The sequence below is a fragment of the Oncorhynchus keta genome, chromosome 10 (genome assembly GCF_023373465.1).
Source record: "Oncorhynchus keta strain PuntledgeMale-10-30-2019 chromosome 10, Oket_V2, whole genome shotgun sequence".
NCBI lineage: Eukaryota > Metazoa > Chordata > Actinopteri > Salmoniformes > Salmonidae > Oncorhynchus > Oncorhynchus keta.
The window spans coordinates 20,360,244-20,386,175 of NC_068430.1; the positions used below are offsets into that span (position 1 = coordinate 20,360,244).

Consider the following 25,932-nt stretch of genomic DNA (forward strand, 5'->3'; position numbering starts at 1 on the left):
CTTAGTGCACACATGGCACTGGGTTAAGCCTAATCACTCGCAAGCAGAAATCCCCCAAAATGGGGGATGGGGGTGAGGCAGTCCCCTGTGTGACTAATTTAGGCTTTGAACTAAACATTTTGTCTCCGTACACACCAGTAGGTTGCCTAGACACAAATGATAATCTTTTGTTTTAAATGGGTATGCAAGGGTGAGATTGAGAACAGGGCACCACCCACCTTTAGTTTGTCTGTTAACACTTTGACCTGGTTGAGCTACCTTACAGTAAACCTAGTAATTTTTTCAATTCCTCCCATTTCCTAGTCCTGCAGTTTCTGGGGATTTCAGAGTTTTTCCATTGTTCAGTTTCCAGTGACTCCACAATGATCTGGCACTCCCTTCCTTTCCCGTACAACTTGTTCCACAATTCTGTCAGTTGAAATATATGCATTTTGCACATTCACATAAATTCTACTGACCAAGTACTACTCAATCAATTTCTATTTTTTTAATGGGCCTGTTCATCATTTTAACAACATTATAATTTTCATGATAACTCTAGTAGCTTCCTTTTTTGACTAATAGATTAATCATCATAAAAATTGAACTTTCCGCAGACTTAGTCTAAAAAAACGTATTACCCCATTGGTTAGACTATCACTGTGCTCAAGAGAGAACAGCAGCATTGTCAGGCCCTGACTTTAGTGATCTTTGTTTTCTTTATTATTTTGGTTTAGGTCAGGGTGTGACAAGGGTGGTATGTGTGTTTTTGCCTTGTCTAGGGTTTTTTGTATTCTATGGGGTTTTGGTATGTCTAGGTATATGTAGGTCTATGGTGGCCTGAATTGGTTACCAATCAGAGACAGCTTTTTTTTCTACTGTGTTATTGACTTGTTAATTGTTTACTCCACGTGTAACTCCGTGTTGTCTGTTCACACTGCTATGCTTTATCTTGGCCAGGTCGCAGTTGTAAATGAGAACTTGTTCTCAACTAGCCTACCTGGTTAAATAAAGGTGAAATAAAAAAATAAATGGTTGTCTCTGATTGGGGATCCTATTTAGGTTGCCATTTTCCATTTTGAGTTTGTCGGTTATTCTCTATGTGTAGTTGCATGGCAGCACTAGTTGTTTATAGCGTCATGTTTGTTTAAGTGTTCTTTGTTAAATAAAAGAAGAATGTATTCCAATCACGCTGCGCCTTGGTCTCATCGTTATGACGAACGTGACAAGCATCCACAGAGCCATCCATGTTTGAAATCAGAGGTCTGGACAGGATTGATAGTAGTTCTTACATTTCCCTGAAAGCAAAATACAAATTTCTGTGATCAATGTAATTTAATGAAGTGCACCTGAAAATATATTGGCATACAAATATTGGTGTTGGATAGGTTTTGTCCTTCACAAGAAAATACACATTCAGCTCTTTAGCATCAATACCTTGAGAGGTTGGCTCCCCAATGTTGTTTTCATCAAGTGGGCTTGCTATTTCTCTGACAACTGAAGGATGAATGCAATGTTTGTTCCAACGTTAACTAATTTGAATGTCCATCATGAATACATTTTACAGTTCCGTAAATATTTAAACCCCTATAGCTATCCTACATTCAATTAAAACATTATTCAATCTTGAAATTAATAATGTGGTAATTGAGCAAGTTGAGGGCGCCTAAACTACTTGGAGGGGGGCTCCCGAGTGATGTAGTGGTCTAAGGCACAGACCCTGGTTCAATTCCAGGCTGTATCACAACTGGCTGTGTTTGGGAGTCCCATAGGGCAGCACACAATTGGCCCAGCGTCGTCCAGGTTAGGGTTTGGCCTGGGTAGGCTGTCATCATAAATAAGAATTTGTTCTTAACTGACATGCCTAGTTAAAGGTTAAATAAATACAATAAAAAAATATTAAACTTTTGTAAACTATTATGGTCAAAACATATTAATACAACAGTAGCTAGGATGTGCAGAAGTCTGTCCATAATAAAGCGCTGCTCTTCGTTCTTAGCAGCACTATCAAAAAGACAGGTCCTACACGCCATAGTTTTGTCACACCTGGACTACTGTTCAGTCATGTGGTTAGGTGTCACAAAGAGGAACAGGAGAATTGCAATTGGCTCAGAACAGGGCAGCACGGCTGGCCCTTAGATTTACACAGAGAGCTAACATTAATCTCTCCTGGCTCAAAGCGGAGGAGACATTGACTTCATCACTACTTCTATTTGTGAGAGGTCTTGACATGTTGAATGCACGAGCTGTCTGTTTGAACTACTGGCACATAGCTCGGACACCCATGCATACCCCACAAGACATGCCACCAGAGGTCTCTTCACAGTCCCCAGAACAGACTATGGGTGGCGCACAGTACTACATAGAGCCATGACTATGGAACTCTATTCCACATCAAGTAACTCATGCAAGCAGTACAATTAGAAGTAAAAAATATACAGAAAAAATACACCTTATGGAACAGCAGGGACTGTGAAGCAACAGAAACATAGGCACAGACACATGCATACAAACCCAAAATAACATACTCACTATACACCCTTGGATTTTGTGTTGTAGATATGTGGTAGTAGAGTAGTGGCATGAGGGTACACGCTTAATATGTTGTGAAATCTGTTGTAAATGTATTGTAATGTTTAAACATTTTTATAACTGCCTTAATTTTGCTGGGCCATAGGAAGAGTAGTTGCTGCCAATAATAAATATAAAATACAAATGTAGAGCTACGTTTGCAGAGCAGAGACTGACAGAGCTTTGTTTATATGGACTATAGTTCAGCAGGTCCCCCATCGCTTGTACGTGGACCGTGCATTTGTTCAGGTCATGCAAGCACTGGCACAGAATAAATAGTGGGAAATTCGTCTTCTCTGAATTGGCTGAAGGATACAGGGGAGGAGGCCGAGAGTGAATGGATGGGACTGTGGACGATAAGGATATGCGGACCTAGCAGACAGCTTCGCTTTCTGGCCCCAATGGATCACTAGCGAAAGAGCAGCGGTTAATTTTACGCTCTTTATTCGTTTTGGTGGGCTACAGCCGGAGAGAACGCCGGTGGAATAATTTGTTTTTATCGCTGCCGGTAAAAAACCTTCTGTTCATACAAAAAGTTCAATTCGACCATAACGGGGACAATAAACAAAAGGTAAGGAACTATCCAGTTTCTTTTCAAACGAATCAATCATGCTTTTGATGGTAACTGAAGCTATGTTTATCAAAAGCAATACTGATTAGGCTGGCAACCATCTGTAATTGTGCCATGCCCATATCATATGATGTATGGTATAAGTTATATTTTCATCTGCATTGTAATCTACACTATTGTTTTCTTCAACAATAAGTAAACCTATGTAAAACAAGCTCGTAATTGTTCTGATATCTCACTCTGTTCTCATCCTTTATCTCGTTGCGTTGTGCATTACTTGGCACATGTTATGCACTTAAAACTATTTTAAACACTCTAGTAGCCAACAGCATGAATATGCCTATCTATTGTACCTAGACACTTATACAGTATTCAGTATTCCCTAGTTCATAGGTTGTATTTTGCCATTTCATCATTGGAAGTAATGTTCATTTATTTGTTTATCTCAAGAAAGAGATAAGATGCAATTCTTTCCATCACCATCATTTACTTATTCCCACAGCTGCTCTCAGGTGATGACGACTGAGGTATCAAACCAAAACAAGTGTACACTTGTTTTTTAATAGACATGCTGCTGCTAACATGCACACAGGGTGTTGATTATGTCAATACCTCGTCCAGAGGGACAATAAAGACATAACAGACAACACACAAACACACACACACATACGCACGCACGCACGCACGCACGCACGCACGCACGCACACACACACACACACACACACACACACACACACACACACACACACACACACACACACAGGCTGAGAGACATACAAACAGGTTTTAAAGTCACAGACTCACAACTTCTGCCTGAGTTTCCTGTTTCCTGGGAAAGACAAACAATGGGAGAAAGAATGTGATATCCTGTATGGGGTTTGTGTCACTCTGGACTCAAGTACCAAAATAGGCCCATAAGAGGAATTAGACTGTAATGAATTGTAGGCTACAGATAGGCTACTCAAAGCATGAACTTTATAGGACAGAAAAGCCACAACTAACTGTGAACAAGATAGATTGGTAGCCTACAAAGTTTGATTAATAGACCTCAGTTTACCTCAGCAGCTCAGTTCACTCAGTTACCTCAGGTAGTTTAAATAGCTGTACATGCTGAGGACAGGCAGTGCTAATGTGCCTGTCCTGTCCCTGTCACTACACTGCATGGGTCTAGTTTGTAAAGGGGACAATATTAAATTAGAGGCTCATGAAATAAGTGTCACACACAGATATACACAGACACACACGCACACACACGTACACACACACTACATTAGAGTACAAAAGCAGGACAGCATTTTGTTTACTTCAGTCTGGGATGTTCAGTTGGTTTTAATGGGGTCAGTGCTTCCAATTCAATAAAGCTATTAACTGCCACCTAAGATTCCATTGCTGGTGCTCCAACCTGGTCTCAGAGCATTTTGTATTATTCTGTACTTAAAATCTAAAACACTCCCTTTATTATTTTATGTTACATTTCGTATGTTATGTATTAATTTGTAGATGTCCATCGCCCAATTCGTATTATATGTTACGAATTTGCAAAACATATGATATTTTACAAATTATAGCTAGGTGGCTAACGTTAGCTAGACTAGGGGTTAGAGTTAGGAGTTAGGATTAAGGTTAAGTATAGGAGTTAGGTTAAAGGGTTAAAGTTAGGGGAAGGGTTAGCTAAAAGGGTTACGGTTGGGGTTAGGGTTAGGATAAAGGTTAGCTAACATGCTAAGTAGTTTGAAAGTAGCTCAAAAGTAGTAAGTAGTTAAACAGTTGCTAATTAGCTAAAATTGCAAAGATGAGATTCGAACTCGCAACCTTTGGGTTGATAGAAATTTGCGTTATACACCCACCTATCCACCCCGTCCAACAACCTACTTTAGTTTTGCTTTAAGTAACCATCTGTCTTCTGTAACCATACCAAACACAACATATCATACTAGTGGTTAGAGCGTTGGGCCAGTAACCCAAAGCTTGCTGGATCGAATCCCCGAGCTGACAAGGTAAAAATATGTCATCTGCCCCCAGCAAGGCAATTAACCCACTGTTCCCCAGGCGCTGAAGACGTGGTTGTTGATTAAGGCAGGCCCTGCACCTCTCTGATTCAGAGGGGTTGGGTTAAATGTGGAAGACACATTTCAGTTGAATGCATTCAGTTGTACAACTGACAAGGTATCCCCCTTTCCCTAATTTGAGTGTCTGCATTTACGTTTACTATGTTACTACGTCTAGTCTATGAGACCAGGCTGGGTGCTCAGCCAGCACAGATAAGAGTTATTTGCTAATCAGAATACATTAATTCACGGAGCCATTCAAACAAACCAGCCTTTCAGAGAGTAAACAGTAGAAACCTTTTCTGTCTATACGTAACTTAGCCTACAAAGGTGAAACATGCAGAAACCTGGGTCTGAGAATAGGGTTATTATAATTTCCCACCTTTAGACCCAGCCTTTCTTTTGTCTTGAGATTTGGTTATCAGCATTTTCTGTTTTTCACACACATATCATTTGAATGTTTTTCATGCACATAGAGCAGGAGGATTGGTAGTTATTAGATTCTGTAGTCATACAGGTGTCATCTGACAGAGTGAGCAGGTCCTGTTGAACAGGTTTTCCACCCAGGTTATTCCTCTAGTCTACAGGATATACTCTAAACCCCTTACTGCGTACAGATTTTCACAAAAAGACAAAATAGGAAAGAAAAGGAATGATGCAATAAATTGATGGCATCTCTCTCTTTGCAAAATTATGTACTTTGTTAGAGTTTGAAATAGTTTGTCTGTGCTTCAGTATGCTTACTTTTATGAATAGGCCTAATAGTGTGGCTACTCAACTTGATTATGGTGGGTTCTAATGTAAGTTTATGCCCCAAAGCAGTGCTAATCAATTCCACGGTAACAAAGTAATGCGTAGACTCCAATTTTTCACTTTAAAATGCATGCCAAACAGAAACCAATGATTGCAAAGTAAAAAAAAAACATGCAACTCTATGCACAAGGATGCCTTTTAACAATTTCCACACGGTACTCTACCCTGAAACCTAGTCACTGTTGCCCTATGTACAGTACATAGTCATTGAACACTGGCCACTTTAATCATGTGTATATACTGTTTTACCCACTTCATATGTACAATGTCTTCAGAAAGTACTCATGCCTCTTGACTTATTCCACATTTTGTTATGTTACTGCCTGAATTCAAAATGGATTGAATAAAAACATTATCACCCATCTACACACAATACTCCCTAATGATTTATTGAAAATTGCACCTGGGTTGTGCAACATTTGCCCATTATTCTTTTCAAAATTCTTCAACTGTCAAATGGATTGTTGTTCGTTGCTAGACAACCATTTTCAGGTCGTGCCATATATTTTCAAGTTGATTTAAGTCAAGACTTTAACGCTCAGGAACGTTCACTGTCTTCTTGGTAAGCAGTGTAGATTTGTGCTTGTGTTTTATATTTTTGTCCTGTTGAAAGGTGAGTTCATCTCCCAGTGTCTGTTGGAAAACAGACTGAACCCGTTTTTTTGCTTGTACTTGGCTACATTCTGTTTCTTTTTTATAGTGAAAAATACCCTAGTCCTTAAAAATTACAAGCATACCCATAACATGCTTGAACATATGGTGAGTGGTACTCAGTAATGTGTTGTATTGGATTTGCCCCAAATGTACACTGTATTCAGGACAAAAAGTTAATTGTTTTGCCAAATGTTTTGCTGTGTTACTTGTATTATTTGTCTTGTTGCAAACAAGATGCATGTTTTGTAATATTTGTATTCTGGGCAGGTTTCCTTCTTTTCACTCTGGCAATTAGGTTAGTATTGTGGAGTAACTACAATGTTATTGATCCATCCTCAGTTCTCTCCTGTCACAGCCATTGAACTCTGTAACTGTTTTAAAGTCACCATTGGCCTCATGGTGAAATCCCTGAGTGGTTTCCTTCTTCTCCAAAAACTGAGTTAGGAGGGACGCCTGTATCTTTGTTGTGATTGGGTGTATTGATACAACATCCTAAGTGTAATTAATGACTTCACCATGCTTAAAGTAATATTCAATGTCTGACTTATTTAGCAGTAGGTGCCCTTCTTGGCGAGGCATACTGAAAACTCCCAGATATGCATCTGTTGGTCACAGATACCTTAAAATAAAAGTTATGGATATGGATCAGAAAACCAGTCAGTATCTAGTGTGACCATCACTTACCTCATTTAGTGCGACATCTCTCATTCACATAGAGTTGATCAGGCTGTTGATTGTGGCCTGTGGAATTTTGTTATGGTATCTCTGTGCATTCAAATTGCCATTGATAAAATGCAATTGTGTTCGTTTTCCGTAGTTTACGCCTGCCGATGCCATAACCCCACCACCACCATGGGGCACTCTGTTCACAATGTTGTCATCAGCAAACCGCTTGCCCCCATTAAGCCATACACATTGTTTGCCATCTGCCTGGTACAGATGAAACCGGGATTCATCTGTGAAGAGTATACTTCTCAAGCATGCCACTGGCCGTCGAAGGTGAGCATTTGTCTACTGAACATGTTTATGACGCCGAACTGCAGGTCAAGACCCTGATGAGGACAACGAGCACTCAGATGAGCTTCCCTGAGATGGTTTGTGACAGCAGAAATTCTTTGGTTGTGAAAATCATCAGCTGTCCGGGTGGCTGGTCTCAGACGATCCCGCAGGTGAAGAAACGGGATGTGGAGGTCTTGGGCTATACATGGTTACACATAGTCTGCGGTTGTGAGGCAGGTTGGATGTACTGTCAAATTCTCTAAAATGACATTGGAGGCAGCTTATGGTAGAGACATGAACATTAAATTATCTGGAAACAGCTCATGTGGACATTCCTGCGCTCAGCATGCCAATTGCACGCTCCCTCAAAACTTGAGACATCTGTGGCATTATGTTGTGTGATAAAACTGCACATTTTTGATTGGCCTTTTATTGTCCCCAGCACAAGGTGAACCTGTGTAATGATCATGCTGTTTAATCAGCTTCTTGAAATGGCATAATGATGGATTGTCTTCGCAAAGGAGAAATGCTCACTAACAGTGAAAGAATTGAGAGAAATAAGCTTTTTGTGCATACGGAACATTTCTGGGAGCTTTTATTTCAGCTCATGAAACATGGGACCAACACTTTACATGTTACAGGGGGGTGCAACTCAATATTAGGAAGATGTTCTCTATTTTTTATACACTCAGTGTACATATAGTGTCAAGAAAAAGTATGTGAACCCTTTGGAATTACCTGGAATTCTGCATAAATTGGTCATCAAATTTGATCTGATCTTCATCTCAGTCACAACAATAGACAAACATAGTGTGCTTAAACTAATAACACACAGATTATAGTATTTTTCTTGTCTACATTGAATACATCATTGAAACATTCACAGTGTAGGTTGGGAAAAGTATGTGAACCCCTAGGCTAATGACTTCTCCAAATGCTAATTGGAGTCAGGAGTCAGCTTACCTAGAGTCCAATCAATGAGAAGAGATTGGAGATATTGGTTAGAGCTGCCTTGCCCTATAGAAAACACTAACAAAATTTGAGTTTGCTATTCACAAGAAGCATTGCCTGATGTGAACCATGCCTCGAACAAAAGAGATCTCAGAAGACCTAAGATGAATAAATGTTGACTTGCAAAAAGCTGGAAAGGGTTACAAAAGTATCTCTAAAAGCCTTGATGTTCATCAAATTGTAAGACAAATTGTCTATAAATCGAGAAAGTTCAGCACTGTTGCTACTCTCCCTAGCAGTGGCCGTCCTGCAAAGATGACTGCAAGAGTACAGCACAGATTGCTCAATGAGGTAATGAAGAATCCTAGAGTGTCAGCTAAAGTCTTACATAAATCATCTGGAACATGCTAACATCTCTGTTGATGAGTCTATGATACAAAAGACACTAAACAAGAATGGTGTTCATTGGAGGACACCACGGAAGACACTGCTGTCCAAAAAAAAACATTGCTGCTGGTCTGAAGTTTGCAAAAGTGCGCCTGGATGTTCCACAGCGCTACAGGCAAAATATTCTGTTGACAAATGAAACTACAGTTGAGTTGTTTGGAAGGAACACACAACACTGTGTGGAGAAGAAAAGGCACAGCACACCAACATCGAAACCTCATCCCAACTATAAAGTATGGTGGAGGGCGCATCATGGTTTGGGGCTGCTTTGGGCAACGACTCAAAACACAGAAGGAAATCAACAGAATGGCTTCAACAGAAGAAAATATGCCTTCTGGAGTGGCCCAGTCAGAGTCCAGACCTCAACCTGATTGAGATGCTGTGGCATGACCTCAATAGAACAGTTCACACCAGACATCCCAAGAATATTGCTGAACTGAAACAGTTTTGTAAAGAGGAATGGTCCAAAATGCCTCCTGACCGTTGTGCAGGTCTGATCCACAACTACAGAAAATGTCTGGTTGAGGTTATTGCTGCCAAAGGAGGGTCAGTTATTAAATCCAAGGGTTCACATACTGTTTGTCTATTGTTGTGACCAAGATGCAGATCAGATCAAATTATATGACCAATTTATGCAGAAATACAGGTATTTCCAAAGGGTTCGCATATTTTTTCTTGCCACTGTACAATGCAAACAGAAAAATCTCAAATGATTTGTACATATTGCCCTCTGTACTCCCAGTCTCACTGAGAAGGCAACTGTCATGAACATGGTTCACAATGTCAGTTGTGTAAACAGGAATATTTTCCTTGTTGGCGGTTTACAAGCAGTCCGCAGGCAGAGCATCTCTGGACCTTTTCCTTGTTGGCGGTTTACAAGCAGTCCGCAGGCAGAGCATCTCTGGACCTTTTCCTTGTTGGCGGTTTACAAGCAGTCCGCAGGCAGAGCATCTCTGGACCTTTTCCTTGTTGGCGGTTTACAAGCAGTCCGCAGGCAGAGCATCTCTGGACCTTTTCCTTGTTGGCGGTTTACAAGCAGTCCGCAGGCAGAGCATCTCTTGACCTTTTCCTTGTTGGCGGTTTACAAGCAGTCCGCAGGCAGAGCATCTCTGGACCTTGTCCTTGTTGGCGGTTTACAAGCAGTCCGCAGGCAGAGCATCTCTTGACCTTTTCCTTGTTGGCGGTTTACAAGCAGTCCGCAGGCAGAGCATCTCTGGACCTTTTCCTTGTTGGCGGTTTACAAGCAGTCCGCAGGCAGAGCATCTCTGGACCTTTTCCTTGTTGGCGGTTTACAAGCAGTCCGCAGGCAGAGCATTTCTGGAACTTTTCCTTGTTGGCGGTTTACAAGCAGTCCGCAGGCAGTGCATCTCTGGACCTTTTCCTTGTTGGCGGTTTACAAGCAGTCCCCAGGCAGTGCATCTCAGGACCTTTTCCTTGTTGGCGGTTTACAAGCAGTCCCCAGGCAGAGCATCTCTGGACCTTTTCCTTGTTGGCGGTTTACAAGCAGTCCCCAGGCAGAGCATCTCTGGACCTTTACCTTGTTGGCGGTTTACTACAAGCAGTCCGCAGGCAGTGCATCTCTGGACCTTTTCCTTGTTGGCGGTTTACAAGCAGTCCCCAGGCAGTGCATCTCAGGACCTTTTCCTTGTTGGCGGTTTACAAGCAGTCCCCAGGCAGAGCATCTCTGGACCTTTTCCTTGTTGGCTGTTTACAAGAAGTCCCCAGGCAGTGCATCTCTGGAACTTTTCCTTGTTGGCTGTAACTTATTTTCACTTACACAACCATGGACACACTGAACTGTCCCGTTGTCCATTTAGGCACAGTCTTTTGAAATACACGAATAAACAGAATGTTTTTGTTTGATTTAGCAGACATTTAGGAATTAAATGTTTATTTTTCCTGGTTGATTTTTTTTGTTGGTGTTATGGTTTTTGAGTGAAAGTACTCATCCTCCTTCATTAGTGGAAGGTTTGAATACCTTGGCTTACTGATTGACGGTGACATGCATTTCTTTCTCCTCTTTTACTACTTGTGTGTTTGGTGTTCAGTACGATGCAGAGAGCAGAAAGCAATGGGATTAGGCCGGACACAGGCTCCTCAGCTGGTAGGGAATTTCTCTGGGAGGCAGGGCCCATATAATTTAGATCAGTGTTTCCCAACCTTTGTCGGTTACTGTACCACCAACTGAATTCTGCTCTGCCCGGAATACCCCTGAAGTACCAGTAAGGTAAGTAGGTCTCATGAGTTTTCTTAAGTACCCCCTGTGGATAGGCCAAGTACCCCTGGTTGTGAACCACTGATTTAGATGAAAGAGACTGTATTTCTATTTAAGAAGGAGATAGGATTTCCAGTTTGTTGACAAATTCCACCTACAATTGCCAGAGCACATGCACCTCCTTATAAATAATTTCAAAGATGGACATACTGTAAGTATGGATTTATAGATTACCCATTTGTGTCAGTGGACATTGACAGAAGCACAACACATTAAGTGCCCCTGTCTAATCGGAATAACGAGTAATGTCACAATTCCAAGCACCCAGATTTCAGATACTCATTCTTTGGGCATGAGCCCCAAACAAAAATTGCTTGCTTTGGATATATCTTTAATTGGTCTATTTCAAATCAAATCAAAGTTTATTTGTCACGTGCGCCGAATACAACAGTGAAATGCTTACTTACCGGCTCTAACCAATGGTGCGGGGGAAAAAAGGTGTGTGTGTGTGTGTAGGTAGGTAGGTAAGTAAAGAAATAAAACAACAGTAAAAAGACATTTGAAAAAGAGTAGCAAGGCTATATACAGATACCTGTTAGTCAGGCTTATTGAGGTAGTATGTAAATGTAGGTATCGTAAAAGTGACTATGCATATATGATGAACAGAGAGTAGCAGAAGCGTAAAAAGAGGGGTTGGCGGGTGGTGGGACACAGTTAGCCAATGTGTGGGAGCACTGGTTGGTCGGGCCAATTTAGGTAGTATGTACATGAATGTATAGTTAAAGTGACTATGCATATAAGATAAACAGAGAGTAGCAGCAGAGGGGTTGGGGGGGAACACAATGCAAATAGTCCGTGTAACCATTTGGTTACCTGTTCAGGAGTCTTATGGCATGGGGGTAAAAACTGTTGAGAAGTCTTTTTGTCCTAGACTTGGCACTCCGGTACCGCTTGCCATGCGGTAGTAGAGAGAACAGTCTATGACTGGGGTGGCTGGGGTCTTTGACAATTTTTAGGGCCTTCCTCTGACACCGCCTGGTGTAGAGGTCCTGGAGGTCCTAGTTGCACATTTAACATGTTGATAGAGATTTGATTTAGAACTGATTTAAGTTTCCCTGCATTAAAGTCTATTTATGGGGATGTCACGTTCTGACCTTTGTTTCCTTTGTTTTGTCTTTATTTAGTATGGTAAGGGCGTGAGTTGGGGTGGGCAGTCTATATTTGTGTTTCTATGTTTTTTCTATTTCTGTGTTTTGCCTGATATGGTTCTCAATCAGAGGCAGCTGTTTATCGTTGTCCCTGATGGAGAACCATATTTAGGTAGCCTGGGTTTCACTGTTGGTTTGTGGGTGTTTGTTTCCTGTGTCAGTGCTTGTGCCACACGGGACTGTTTCGTTTATATCAACTTTGTTATTTTGTATTCTGTCATGTTCAATTTATACTATTAAAACATGGACAACTACCACGCTGCATTTTGGTCCGATCCTTGCTACACCTCTTCAGACGAAGAAGAGGAAATCTGTCATTGCAGGGGAACTCTGAGAATGATCAATGTAGCTAGCTTTGTTGACAACCAATTGTTTGTGTAAATTTTGGTCACTTTTCACCTCTCAGAGGATATTGTGTTGTATAGGAAGACTGTTTCTAGCAGATCTAAGATGGAGCCTGAGCTATAGAGCAACCTGTGTCCCAGTGGGCAATGGTTGTGCAGTGAGAAATGCCCTGAGGCTGTTCTCTACTGTAGTTCCCTTAAGAGCCACACCACAGTGTAGAAAGCACATTACCATCCTTTGGTTATGTTTGGTCTCTTCCTCTGCGTTGCAGACCAGCACTCAATTGCTCTGAGGCTTAGAAAATGAGAATAACAGCAAAGCAGACCCCATGTTTAGCTCTTGCTCTGTGTTCGGTCTGCTGGCTGTGAATGCTATCCTGCTGCTTTGCCTGCAAGCTGTGGGAGCTGTCGATGATCCTTCCTGTAATTACGTTCCTGTAATTATCTGTTTCTCTTTCCTTTTTATTACTATCCTACTCTCTTTCTCACTATATCTCTCCATCTTTCTCTCTCACAAACATATACATACACACACACACAGTCGCTACACCTTACTACATGTACAGTGGGGCAAAAAAGTATTTAGTCAGCCACCAATTGTGCAAGTTCTCCCAGTTAAAATGATGAGAGAGCCCTGTAATTTTCATCATAGGTACACTTCAACTATGACAGACAAAATGAGAAAGAAAATCCAGAAAATCACATTGTAGGATTTTTAATGAATTTATTTGCAAATTATGGTGGAAAATAAGTATTTGGTTACCTACAAACAAGCAAGATTTCTGGCTCTCACAGACCTGTAAAGGTCAACCTCAAACAGTCACACTCCAAACTCCACTATGGCCAAGACCAAAGAGCTGTCAAAGGACACCAGAACCAAAATTTTAGACCTGCACCAGGCTGGGAAGACTGAATCTGCAATAGGTAAGCAGCGTGGTTTGAAGAAATCAACTGTGGGAGCAATTATTAGGAAATGGAAGACATACAAGACCACTGATAATCTCCCTCCATCTGGAATGAGAAACAAAATATGAAAATATTCACATATGTACATGGCTAGTTTTCTAACAATAGTTTTTAAATCAAGTAAGCAATATCAACTCCTGGCCACTGTTGACGAAGTCATTTCCTTGCTGTTCTTGATCTAAGATCTCACCCCGTGGGGTCAAAATGATCATAAGAACGGTGAGCAAAAATCCCAGAACCACACAGGGGGACCTAGTGAATGACCTGCAGAGAGCCGGGACCAAAGTAACAAAGCCTACCATCAGTAACACACTACACCGCCAGGAACTCAAATCCTGCAGTGCCAGACGTGTCCCCCTGCTTAAACCAGTACATGTCCAGGCCCGTCTGAAGTTTGCTAGAGAGCATTTGGATGATCCAGAAGATGATTGGGAGAATGTCATATGGTCAGATGAAACCAAAATATAACTTTTTGGTAAAAACTCAACTCGTCGTGTTTGGAAGACAAAAAATGCTAAGTTGCATCCAAAGAACACATTTACATTACATTTACATTTAAGTCATTTAGCAGACGCTCTTATCCACCATACTGTGAAGCATGGGAGTGGAAACATCATGCTTTGTGGCTGTTTTTCTGCAAAGGGACCAGGACGACTTATCCGTGTAAAGGAAAGAAGGAATGGGGCCATGTATCGTGAGATTTTGAGTGAAAACCTCCTTCCATCAGCAAGGGCATTGAAGATGAAACGTGGCTGGGTCTTACAGCATGACAATGATCCCAAACACACCGCCCGGGCAACGAAGGAGTGGCTTCGTAAGAAGCATTTCAAGGTCCTGGAGTGGCCTAGCCAGTCTCCAGATCTCCATCCCATAGAAAATCTTTGGAGGGAGTTGAAAGTCCGTGTTGCCCAGCAACAGCCCCAAAATATCACTGCTCTAGCAGATATCTGCATTGAGGAATGGGCCAAAATACCAGCAACAGTGTGTGAAAACCTTGTGAAGACTTACAGAAAACGTTTGACCTCTGTTATTGCCAACAAAGGTTATATAACAAAGTATTGAGAGAAACTTTTGTTATTGACCAAATACTTATTTTCCACCATAATTTGCAAATAAATTCATAAAAAATCCTACAATGTGATTTTCTGGATTTTTTTTCTCATTTTGTCTGTCATAGTTGAAGTGTACCTATGATGAAAATTACAGGCCTCTCTCATATTTTTAAGTGGGAGATCTTGCACAATATTGGTGGCTGACTAAATACTTTTTTTGCCCCACTGTATATGTATCTGTTATTATTAAACATTGTTTATTTACTCCTTGTCCTATTCTTTTTTTCAATATTTTTCTCTCTGAGTTGTTGGGAAGGGTTTGGAAGTATGCATTTCACTATTTGTCTACACCTGTTGTTTACTAAGCATGTGACAAAAACTATTTAATTTGACACACACATCACACACCAGAGGAGCTGGAGTGCTCATTTAGGAGTTGTGTTTGAGGGCCTGAATTATAATGACCACTGAGAGGACTGTGCTGAATGGGGGGATGGTAATAGACGGATAGACCTGAGATGAGCAGCTATTATTCTCTCACTGAAGCAGCAATAGTGATGTGTATGTAGAGCATGGAAGCAGCCGTGTTCAGGCAGCAGACATATCCCACAGCCATGAGACCAGAGTAATCAATACTGCTCAGTGATTCAACCCCCAAGTGTGTGTTTCACAGAGCTACAGCTGGAGGGGATAGCTTGGTAACGAGATGGTTCGCTCGCTAAAGAGCCTTCTGAACCTGTGATATATATACATTTAAAACCTTGTTTTTTTTAGCTCTGAATGCTGATTGGCTGACAGCCGTGGTATATCAGACCATATACCACAGGTATGAGAACATTTATTTTTACTGCTATAATTACTTTGGGTAACCAGTTTATAATAGCAATAAGGCACCTCGGGGGTTTGTTATATATTGCCAATATACCATAGCTAAGGGCTGTGTCCCGGCACTCCGAGTTGCGTCGTGCAAAGAACAATCGTTAGCCTTGCTATATTGGCCATATACAGTACCACTTGAAAATAAAAGAGAGCCGCACACTCTAGGAGCTCAGATGCAAAAATGTAATTACCAACGTTTCGACGTTGGTAATGACATTTTTGCATCTGAGCTCCTAGAGTGTGCGGCTCTTTCTACTCCGCTAGCCAGCACCTCGCCTAAATAGGTTTGCGCTTCTTTTTCTTCTACATATACAGTGCCACACCTCCTAGGGCCTTATTGCTTGAATATATATATATATATATATATATATATATATATATATATATATATATATTAGTTTTCTCCTCAATAGCTTGTCTAAAGCCTAAAGTGTACTCTTTATTCTTATTTTCTATATTCTGTGTTTGCTCATATTGGCACTTTTCATTAAAGGTGTAGGCCATATGTTGAGGATTTAGAAGTAATTTCAGTGCTGTCTGGCAGATCGAAGACAATGTGTCATCCATGAGTGGATGAGCCCTGCATCATTAATGTTGTGTTATATGAGCCCTCCTCCCTCCCTCATTAGAGGCCACCTGTCCTGTTCCCCTCCACACAGCAAGCCACTGAGCAGGTAGCCAGCAGCAGTCAGTCACCTTCATAGCACCATGGCCTGTTATCACTCACCTCTTCCATCAGTGTGAATTGGTTTCTATATGGCAATACACTTTAGTCACGTACAATAATTGGCTTACAGTGTAAATTAACGTTTTCAATGTTGTTGAGTACAGCCCCTGATATTGTGACCTGGACATTGAAACAAACCTGATACGGTGGAAGTGTGCTCGGCTGTAAAGCTGGATCGTGCATAAAGAGGTGAGGAAGACTGTTTCAGGCCTACCAGACTTTCTCCTATAATCTGACAAGATAATGCTTATCTTCATGCAAAATATTCTGATATTCTGAGAAAATGTACTTTCTGTACGTCTATCTGCAAAGCAGACCCAAAAGCCATCTGACATAAAGAAATGCATGTCGATGTCTCAGCATGTCATCGGCATATACAGTATCTAAGTAAAAGTAAAAGTATAAATAATTTCAAATTCCTTATATTAATGAAGTAAACCAGACTGCACACTTATTATTATTATTATTTAAATTACGGATAGCCAGGGGCTCACTCCAACACTCAGACATCATTTACAAACAAAGCATTTGTGTTTAGTGAGTCCACCAGATCAGAGGCAGTTGGGATAACCAGGGATGTTCTCTTGATAAGTGTTTGAATAGGACAATTTTCCAGGCTCGCTAAACATGTTAAGTGTAACAAGTACTTTTGGATGTCAGGGATGTATGCAGTAAAAAGTACATTATTTTCTTCAGGAATGTAGTGAAGTAAAAGTAAAAAAATATATATATAAATAGTAAACTACAGATACACAAAAAATGGCTTAAATAGTACTTTCAAGTACTGTATTTTTAAATAAGTACTTTACACCACTGTAAAGAAACCTATGTTGTGATATTTGCGTTGTTTGTTTTATAACCCATTTGTTCATACGCCACTGTGATATACAATAAGTCTGTGACAACAAAAAGACAACAGTGACCCAGTGGCGGAATAAATTCAACTACACATACGTTTGTTTCATCACAAAACTGAAGACCAACATCTGTCCAGTGACGGTCACAAAGCGAATATTGCATGTAACAGTTTACTAACTACTGATTTAGAACCATGGCGTTACCGCAAGTCAGCACAAAGACAACGTGAGTACTGCCTCTGCTATTCCAGCACCATTTCAACTTACACATCATCTAATCAACAAGGCAATATGTGTTTACTTTAATACACTGAAAACAAACTTAAAGATACCAAAATATCATGTGTCTGTTCATGGTACTTCTGTCTGTCTATGTGTGCGTGCTCGCGCAAGAAAATATATTTTGGGGCACTCACCCTACTTGTAGACTTGTTGAACACCAATGCTGTCCTAATTTCTTTCATGTTGGCAAATGGTCTATGGCTCTGTAAGCCTTTAGTTTTTTTCCATAGGCAATCAAGCTAAATTGCTTGCTGGCCTAACTTCCTCCCATGGGCAACAATGAACCAGCTAGTTTAGCTAGTGTCGTGGAAATTTAATCTATTTACCAAATCATGGGAGCAAACCACACACACACGTCAGAGTTAGTTATAAAAGTCCATCTTTAATTATATGAGCTCTTATCACAATCCTGTGACTCTCAGATAAATTCAGTGTCTCCCAGTGAATCTTCTGAGAGTCCCCTTATAATGCAACTGAGTTCCTTTTAATAGCAAAGACACCCATAGTCAGACAGCATAGACATAATTCATTGTTCAGCTTTGTCTCCTTTCCCAAACCCCAGAACCATAAACCAATTCCTCCATATTACATTTACATTTACATTTAAGTCATTTAGCAGACGCTCTTACCCAGAGCGACTTACAAATTGGTGCATTCACCTTATGACATCCAGTTGAACAGTCACTTTACAATAGTGCATCTAAATCTTAAAAGGGGGGTGAGAAGGATTACTTATCCTATCCTAGGTATTCCTTAAAGAGGTGGGGTTTCAGGTGTCTCCGGAAGGTGGTGATTGACTCCGCTGTCCTGGGGTCGTGAGGGAGTTTGTTCCACCATTGGGGGGCCATATCAACAGGCATATATCAAATTGTCATTTATATACAACCCACTCAAAATACAACCTCCTGGACAAACTCACGGAGAGGAGAATGAGGCTATAGGTTAAGATAGAAACAACATAAGAGGGAGCATAGAATGATTCCAGACACTGCAACCCTTCCTTTCCCCACTGGGAAAGGTAGGGAGTAAAATATATGTTTACACATGATGACACTTTGACCTCTCCCCTCTCAGCGGCCCATGCAACTTAGTCCTGACATAGAACAGATAACTGCCAATGGCCACCACTATAGTCCGACAAAATACATTCTTATGAGAAGTAACTTACACACATTTGATGAATATTAAACATCTTACAAATGTTACCAACAAATTCTGATAATTCCACGACACTGGCTAGCTAATGTTAGCCAACTAGGCTACATCTACAGTAGGCTACATATTGAACTTCAATCATCTCAGACCAGTGGCACAATATTTTAATATATGGTTAAATCAGAATCACCATCATAATCATTGGCCTCTACATAGAATTAAGTCATAACCACAATTCCAAATCCCCATCACCGCCCATGGCTTAGGAAAGGGTTGATTTAGCAAGCTAGCTACTGCAGGACATCAACACAAGCAGACAAGAAACAGACACGTTATTCTGACAATGATGGACGTTTTGCTCAGGATGTGATTTTATTGGTGGGAAGCCAAATCCAAACTGGCCACCCTTGGTGGGTGTTTTGCTGCCCCAGAACAACCCACAGTTGAGCTCAGCTCAACTCTGATTGGCTAATTACTTTATTTTAAAAAATGATCAAGGGAGTCCAAATACTTGCTGGCATCAATTATTGAAATACTACAGTGCCAACATGTCATACTCTTTTGTTCCAGACAGCATCAGATACATGGTCTACACATACTAAGAAAGAGGGGTGCTGTTTCCCTCGCTCTGATGATTTCTCAGGTGAGATTCAACCACTTGCGAATATACAGAAAAATCATGACAATCCAGAGAGACAAAAGATAAATTATTTTATAATTTAAATGTTTTTATTGGTCAAATATTTGTGGTAGCCTGGCTTCCTTTTATATCCATGAATACACACCATTGCATATGCAACCCCCACCAAAGCACAACTCAATGCCAAATCCTGACTTTCCATGAGCTCAGTTTGCCTCCTAAGTGGAATAGACAGACCCTGGCATAAGTGTTCACACTATGACAGATTGAGAGGTCCTCTGTCACATTGGTGGTTTGCTCCAATGGACCAATGGTGAGTACAGTGACTGCTGGGTATCCACTAGCCTTTTCCCATAATGCCTCCGAGTCTGTTCTGTCTATAAAATCCACACATAGTGAAAAGTCCTTACTCCTTATCAAATTTGGAGTGGTAAAGTTCTGAGGTTTTCATTGCCCCTCTGTCAGGGAGGTCTTCCCTACACATGTTTTGCTGGCTTGATAAAGCTGTGCAAATGTTCTGATTATGTAGTGTTAGAGGATTGTTTGACAGTGATCAGCTTAAGTCACCAGAGGGTCTCATTACATTATCCAGTCGTTATGGTAGTTATCAACTGACAAACACTCTTTAAAGGATGTACAAGAAAGTGCATCAAATAAGTCAGTGAGTGATAAGACTGGGTTGGGTTGTAGGATTTAACTGGAGCGAGATATTTGGTTTTATAGGTCTTCAAAGTATAGATATTTTGCATTGATAATGCGACACATGTCCACTGTGTGTGTCTACAACACTGCGTTCTCGACAGTTGGTGTAGCATTCAGAATAACCTTTTCACTAAAGACCTTCCCCTGAGCACCATTCACATTACTCTGGAAATTGAATGCATGGTGGTGGTAATTAATCTATATTTACTGAACAAGGACAATGTTATTGCTGAATATGTAGCTTTAAATAAAAACCAGGCAGCACAAACTTGAACAGCCACATGATATTTTGGTATCTTCAAGGGCTGGCTCAAAGGAAAATTAAGTTTCTCCACAGATTTTTTTGTTTTTGTGTTGACTAAAATGAAAAAAGAAAAAGAGATTTTAAACATGACTGAACAGTGATGTGTTGTTGAACAGGCAGAGCGTGACACTCATGTCATTTATAGAATAAAGTCAATTCCTCAATCATGAATACGTAGACAAGCTAAACAGAAACAGTACGTTAGAGGAGCTAGAAAATCAAGCAGGAGATATCAGCATACAGGCTATATGTATCTCTCTCTCTCTCTTTCTCTCTCTATCTCTCTCTCTCTCTTCCCCCCTCTCTTTGTCTGTCTCTTAGGACCCCCGCAGAGATGTTAAGAGCAGCCATTCATGTCCTCCATCTCTTGCAAATCATATTAAAACCCTGCAGCTCCAGGTCATTTTTTTTCTCTCTAACAGCTCTGCCTTTCAGTGGTGTAAAGTACTTTAAAGTACGACATAAGTAAAGTACTACTTAAGTTATAGATTTTTTACAACTTTTACTTTTACTCCGCTACATTCCTAAAGAAAATAATGTACTTCTTACTCCATACATTTTCTCTGAAACTCAAAAGTATGCTTTACATTTTGAATGCTTAGCAGACATAATTTTTTCCATTCACACACTGATCTGGCAGACTCACTAAACACAATACTTCATTTGTCAATTATGTCATCAGTGTGTGAATGGTACAGTAGGGCAAAGGCAAGGAAAGGGCTGCATGGTGGACTGCCTGCGACTGGAACCATTTGCAAAAATCTCTGAAGTTGGAGACTTTTATCTTCTTCACCAACTTTAAACATCTGCAATCTGAGCAGCTAACCGATCGCTGCAGCTGTACATAGTCCATCGGTATATAGCCCACCCAATTTACCTACCTCATCCTCATACTGTTTTTATTTTATTTACTTTTCTGCTCTTTTACACACCAGTATCTCTACCTGCACATGTTCAACTGATCATTTATCACTCCGGTGTTAATCTACTAAATTGTAATTATTCACTCCTATGGCCTATTTATTGCCTAACTCCTCATGCCTTTTGCACACAATGTATATAGATATTTTTTTTCTGCTATGTTATTGACTTGTTTATTGTTTATTGTTTACTCCATGTGTAACTATGTGGTTGTTGGCTGTTCACACTGCTATGCTTTTTCTTGGCCAGGTCGCAGTTGCAAATGAGAACTTGTTCTCAACTAGCCTACCTGGTTAAATAAAGGTGAAATAAAATAAATAAATAAAATAAAGTGTGCCCCTGACTATCCGTAAAATAATAAATCAAGAAAATTGTGTTGTCTGGTTTGCTTATTTAAGGAATGTGAAATTATTTACTTTTACTTTTGATACTGAAGAATATTTTAGCAATTACATTTACTTTTGATACTTAACTATATTTAAACCAAATACTTTTAGACTTTTACTCAATTAATATTTTAGTGGGTGACTTTATCTTTTACTTGAGTCATTTTCTATTAGGGTATCTTTACTTTTACTCAAGTATGACAATTGGATACTTTTTCCACCACTGCTGCCTTAGAAAATTTCAGCAGCACCCACAATCCCTTGGGGCCATGGGCTTATTTGATAGGGTCAGACAGTGTGCGACTGACACCATGGGCACTGTCTCACCCCCTCAGCCCCTTCAGGTCAGTGGCAACTGGGTTATGCACTCACAGTGTTTGTCACAGGCCAGGGCCTTCAGCAGGCCCCAGAGCAGTGTCCTAGGGTGCAGAGAACCAGGCCCCACATCAGACATCTCAATGGGACGGTGGTGGCAGTCCAGACCCCCAGTCCCCTCTCCTCCAACCCCTGCCATGCTGCACAAAGCCGGACTTGGACTTGACTCTACCGCCCGGCAGCACACAAAAAGCTTTTCTCTCTCTCCACATTCACCAACTAGAGCTTAATCACATGGCTTTAATTGGGTATAATCGGGTATGTCCTGTGTGTGTATTACAAAGATGTACTGACAACTTTCCTCAAGGAGTATAATGTGGACCTCTCATTCACAGACATGGTGGTGTGACTTTAAGAGCTCACAGAGGGGAGATGATACAGCCCTCTCAGAATCTATAGGTTCATCCCTGTTGATTAAATGCAGAATGTGTGCATATGAAGCCACCCGTCTGAATAGGGAGAGCATATTAAAGCAGTGAGGAAGAGTAAAAGTGTTCAAAATCCATTTAATTTGGTAAACACAAACACTACAATGTATGAGACGTAGCATAATAATCAAGCAATCACTTATGCATAATTAAACTTGATTCTTTTACATTTTTGTATTTATTTATTTTAATCCACTCATATTTGAATTATGACTACAAAATGCCACTACTGGAATGTGATATCCTGGAACAGAGGCAGCAGTCAGGAGGCTTTCCGTGTAAAGCCATGGGACTGTCCCTGTCACTGAAGGCATGTCATGGGCGTCATCTCTGAGAATAAATGGAATGCTAACACTGTCCACCATGCGGCCCTTGCCTTGCCCTGGCCCTACTGTACTATATGTGTTCGTGTCCTAGCCTGCCTGCCTGACAGCTGTATCTCTGTATGTGGCATGGGGCTGTGCCCTGTCAGCCCTACTGTACTATATGTGTTTGTGTCCTAGCCTGCCTGACAGCTGTATCTCTGTATGTGGCATGGGGCTGTGCCCTGTCAGTCCTACTGTACTATATGTGTTCATGTCCTAGCCTGCCTGACAGCTGTATCTCTGTATGTGGCATGGGGCTGTGCCCTGTCAGCCCTACTGTACTATATGTGTTCATGTCCTAGCCTGCCTGACAGCTGTATCTCTGTATGTGGCATGGGGCTGTGCCCTGTCAGCCCTACTGTACTATATGTGTTCGTGTCCTAGCCTGCCTGACAGCTGTATCTCTGTATGTGGCATGGGGCTGTGCCCTGTCAGCCCTACTGTAATATATGTGTTCGTGTCCTAGCTTGCCTGACAGCTGTATCTCTGTATGTGGCATGGGGCTGTGCCCTGTCAGTCCTACTGTACTGTATGTGTTCGTGTCCTAGCCTGCCTGCCTGGCAGCTGTATCTCTGTATGTGGCATGGGGCTGTGCCCTGTCAGCCCTACTGTACTATATGTGTTTGTGTCCTAGCCTGCCTGACAGCTGTATCTCTGTATGTGGCATGGGGCTGTGCCCTGTCAGCCCTACTGTACTATATGTGTTCGTGTCCTCGCCTGCCTGACAGCTGTATCTCTGTATGTGGCATGGGGCTGTGCCCTGTCAGTCCTACTGTACTATATGTGTTGGTGTCCTAGCCTGCCTGCCTGGCAGCTGTATCTCTGTATGTGGCATGGGGCTGTGCCCTGTCAGTCCTACTGTACTGTATGTGTTCGTGTCCTAGCCTGCCTGACAGCTGTATCTCTGTATGTGGCATGGGGCTGTGCCCTGTCAGTCCTACTGTACTGTATGTGTTCGTGTCCTAGCCTGCCTGCCTGACAGCTGTATCTCTGTATGTGGCATAGGGCTGTGCCCTGTCAGCCCTACTGTACTATATGTATTCGTGTCCTAGCCTGCCTGACAGCTGTATCTCTGTATGTGGCATGGGGCTGTGCCCTGTCAGTCCTACTGTACTATATGTGTTTGTGTCCTAGCCTGCCTGACAGCTGTATCTCTGTATGTGGCATGGGGCTGTACCCTGTCAGTCCTACTGTACTATATGTGTTTGTGTCCTAGCCTGCCTGTCAGCTGTATCTCTGTATGTGGCATGGGGCTGTGCCCTGTCAGTCATACTGTACTATATGTGTTTGTGTCCTAGCCTGCCTGACAGCTGTATCTCTGTATGTGGCATGGGGCTGTGCCCTGTCAGTCCTGCTGTACTATATGTGTTCGTGTCCTAGCCTGCCTGACAGCTGTATCTCTGTATGTGGCATGGGGCTGTGCCCTGTCAGCCCTACTGTACTATATGTGTTTGTGTCCTAGCCTACCTGACAGCTGTATCTCTGTATGTGGCATGGGGCTGTGCCCTGTCAGCCCTACTGTACTATATGTGTTTGTGTCCTAGCCTACCTGACAGCTGTATCTCTGTATGTGGCATGGGGCTGTGCCCTGTCAGCCCTTCTGTACTATATGTGTTCATGTCCTAGCCTGCCTGACAGCTGTATCTCTGTATGTGGCATGGGGCTGTGCCCTGTCAGTCCTGCTGTACTATATGTGTTCGTGTCCTAGCCTGCCTGACAGCTGTATCTCTGTATGTGGCATGCGGCTGTGCCCTGTCAGTCCTACTGTACTATATGTGTTCGTGTCCTAGCCTGCCTGCCTGCCAGCTGTATCTCTGTATGTGGCATGGGGCTGTGCCCTGTCAGCCCTACTGTACTATATGTGTTTGTGTCCTAGCCTGCCTGACAGCTGTATCTCTGTATGTGGCATGGGGCTGTGCCCTGTCAGTCCTACTGTACTATATGTGTTCGTGTCCTAGCCTGCCTGACAGCTGTATCTCTGTATGTGGCATGGGGCTGTGCCCTGTCAGTCCTACTGTACTATATGCGTTCGTGTCCTAGCCTGCCTGCCTGACAGCTGTATCTCTGTATGTGGCATGGGGCTGTGCCCTGTCAGTCCTACTGTACTATATGCGTTCGTGTCCTAGCCTGCCTGCCTGACAGCTGTATCTCTGTATGTGGCATGGGGCTGTGCCCTGTCAGTCCTACTGTACTATATGCGTTCGTGTCCTAGCCTGCCTGACAGCTGTATCTCTGTATGTGGCATGGGGCTGTGCCCTATCAGTCCTACTGTACTATATGCATTCGTGTCCTAGCCTGTCTGACAGCTGTATCTCTCTATGTGGCATGGGGCTGTGCCCTGTCAGTCCTACTGTACTATATGTGTTCGTGTCCTAGCCTGTCTGACAGCTGTATCTCTGTATGTGGCATGGGGCTGTGCCCTGTCAGCCGTACTGTGCTCTGTGTGTTCTTGTCCCAGTCTGCCTGCCTGTCAGCTGTAGCTGTGTGTTAACAGATGTTACCCTGCCCTGTGCTGGAGCTGTGTGTCTGCTACTGTAGGAGGCCATCCTCTTTTAGACAATTAACTGAGCGTTTACTGCACATGGTAATTGACATTCTAATGAAATTAGCTCGGGGACACAGACGTGTGATGATCTCGGTAGCACGGGCTGTACTGTCATGCCCTCATTGTATTCTCTACAGACCCAAGCCTATTAAAACTGATGAGTTATGGAATTGGACTAAGAGGTATCTATATTGAAACAGACATCCGCTGCCTCAGTACCAGAACCAGAGCATGCCTGAGGTGTGTAATCATCTCCTCAAAGGACTCACTAATCAGATGAGAACGCTTTAAGAACTTGAGAGGAGGATGGGCATGACTGTCATAAAGGTAACACCCAGGACATGATTGTCATAAAGGTAACACCCAGGACATGATTGTCATAAAGGTAACACCCAGGACATGATTATCATAAACGTAACACCCAGGACTGGATTGTCATAAAGGTAACACCCAGGACATGATTATCATAAACGTAACACCCAGGACTGGATTGTCATAAAGGTAACACCCAGGATATGATTGTCATAAAGGTAACACCCAGGACGTG

At 41.9% G+C, this 25,932-nt stretch overlaps 1 protein-coding gene across 1 annotated transcript in view; it reads left to right on the top strand.

The window, feature by feature from the left end:
- The first annotated feature begins 2,849 nt into the window (after nt 1-2,849).
- Nucleotides 2,850-25,932, top strand: part of frmd4ba (FERM domain containing 4Ba) — a 79,017-nt gene continuing 55,934 nt past the window's right edge. Inside the window, exon 1 of the mRNA XM_035777298.2 lies at nt 2,850-3,121. The gene's annotated coding sequence lies outside the window, so the exon portion shown is untranslated. The remainder of the gene's footprint in view (nt 3,122-25,932) is intronic.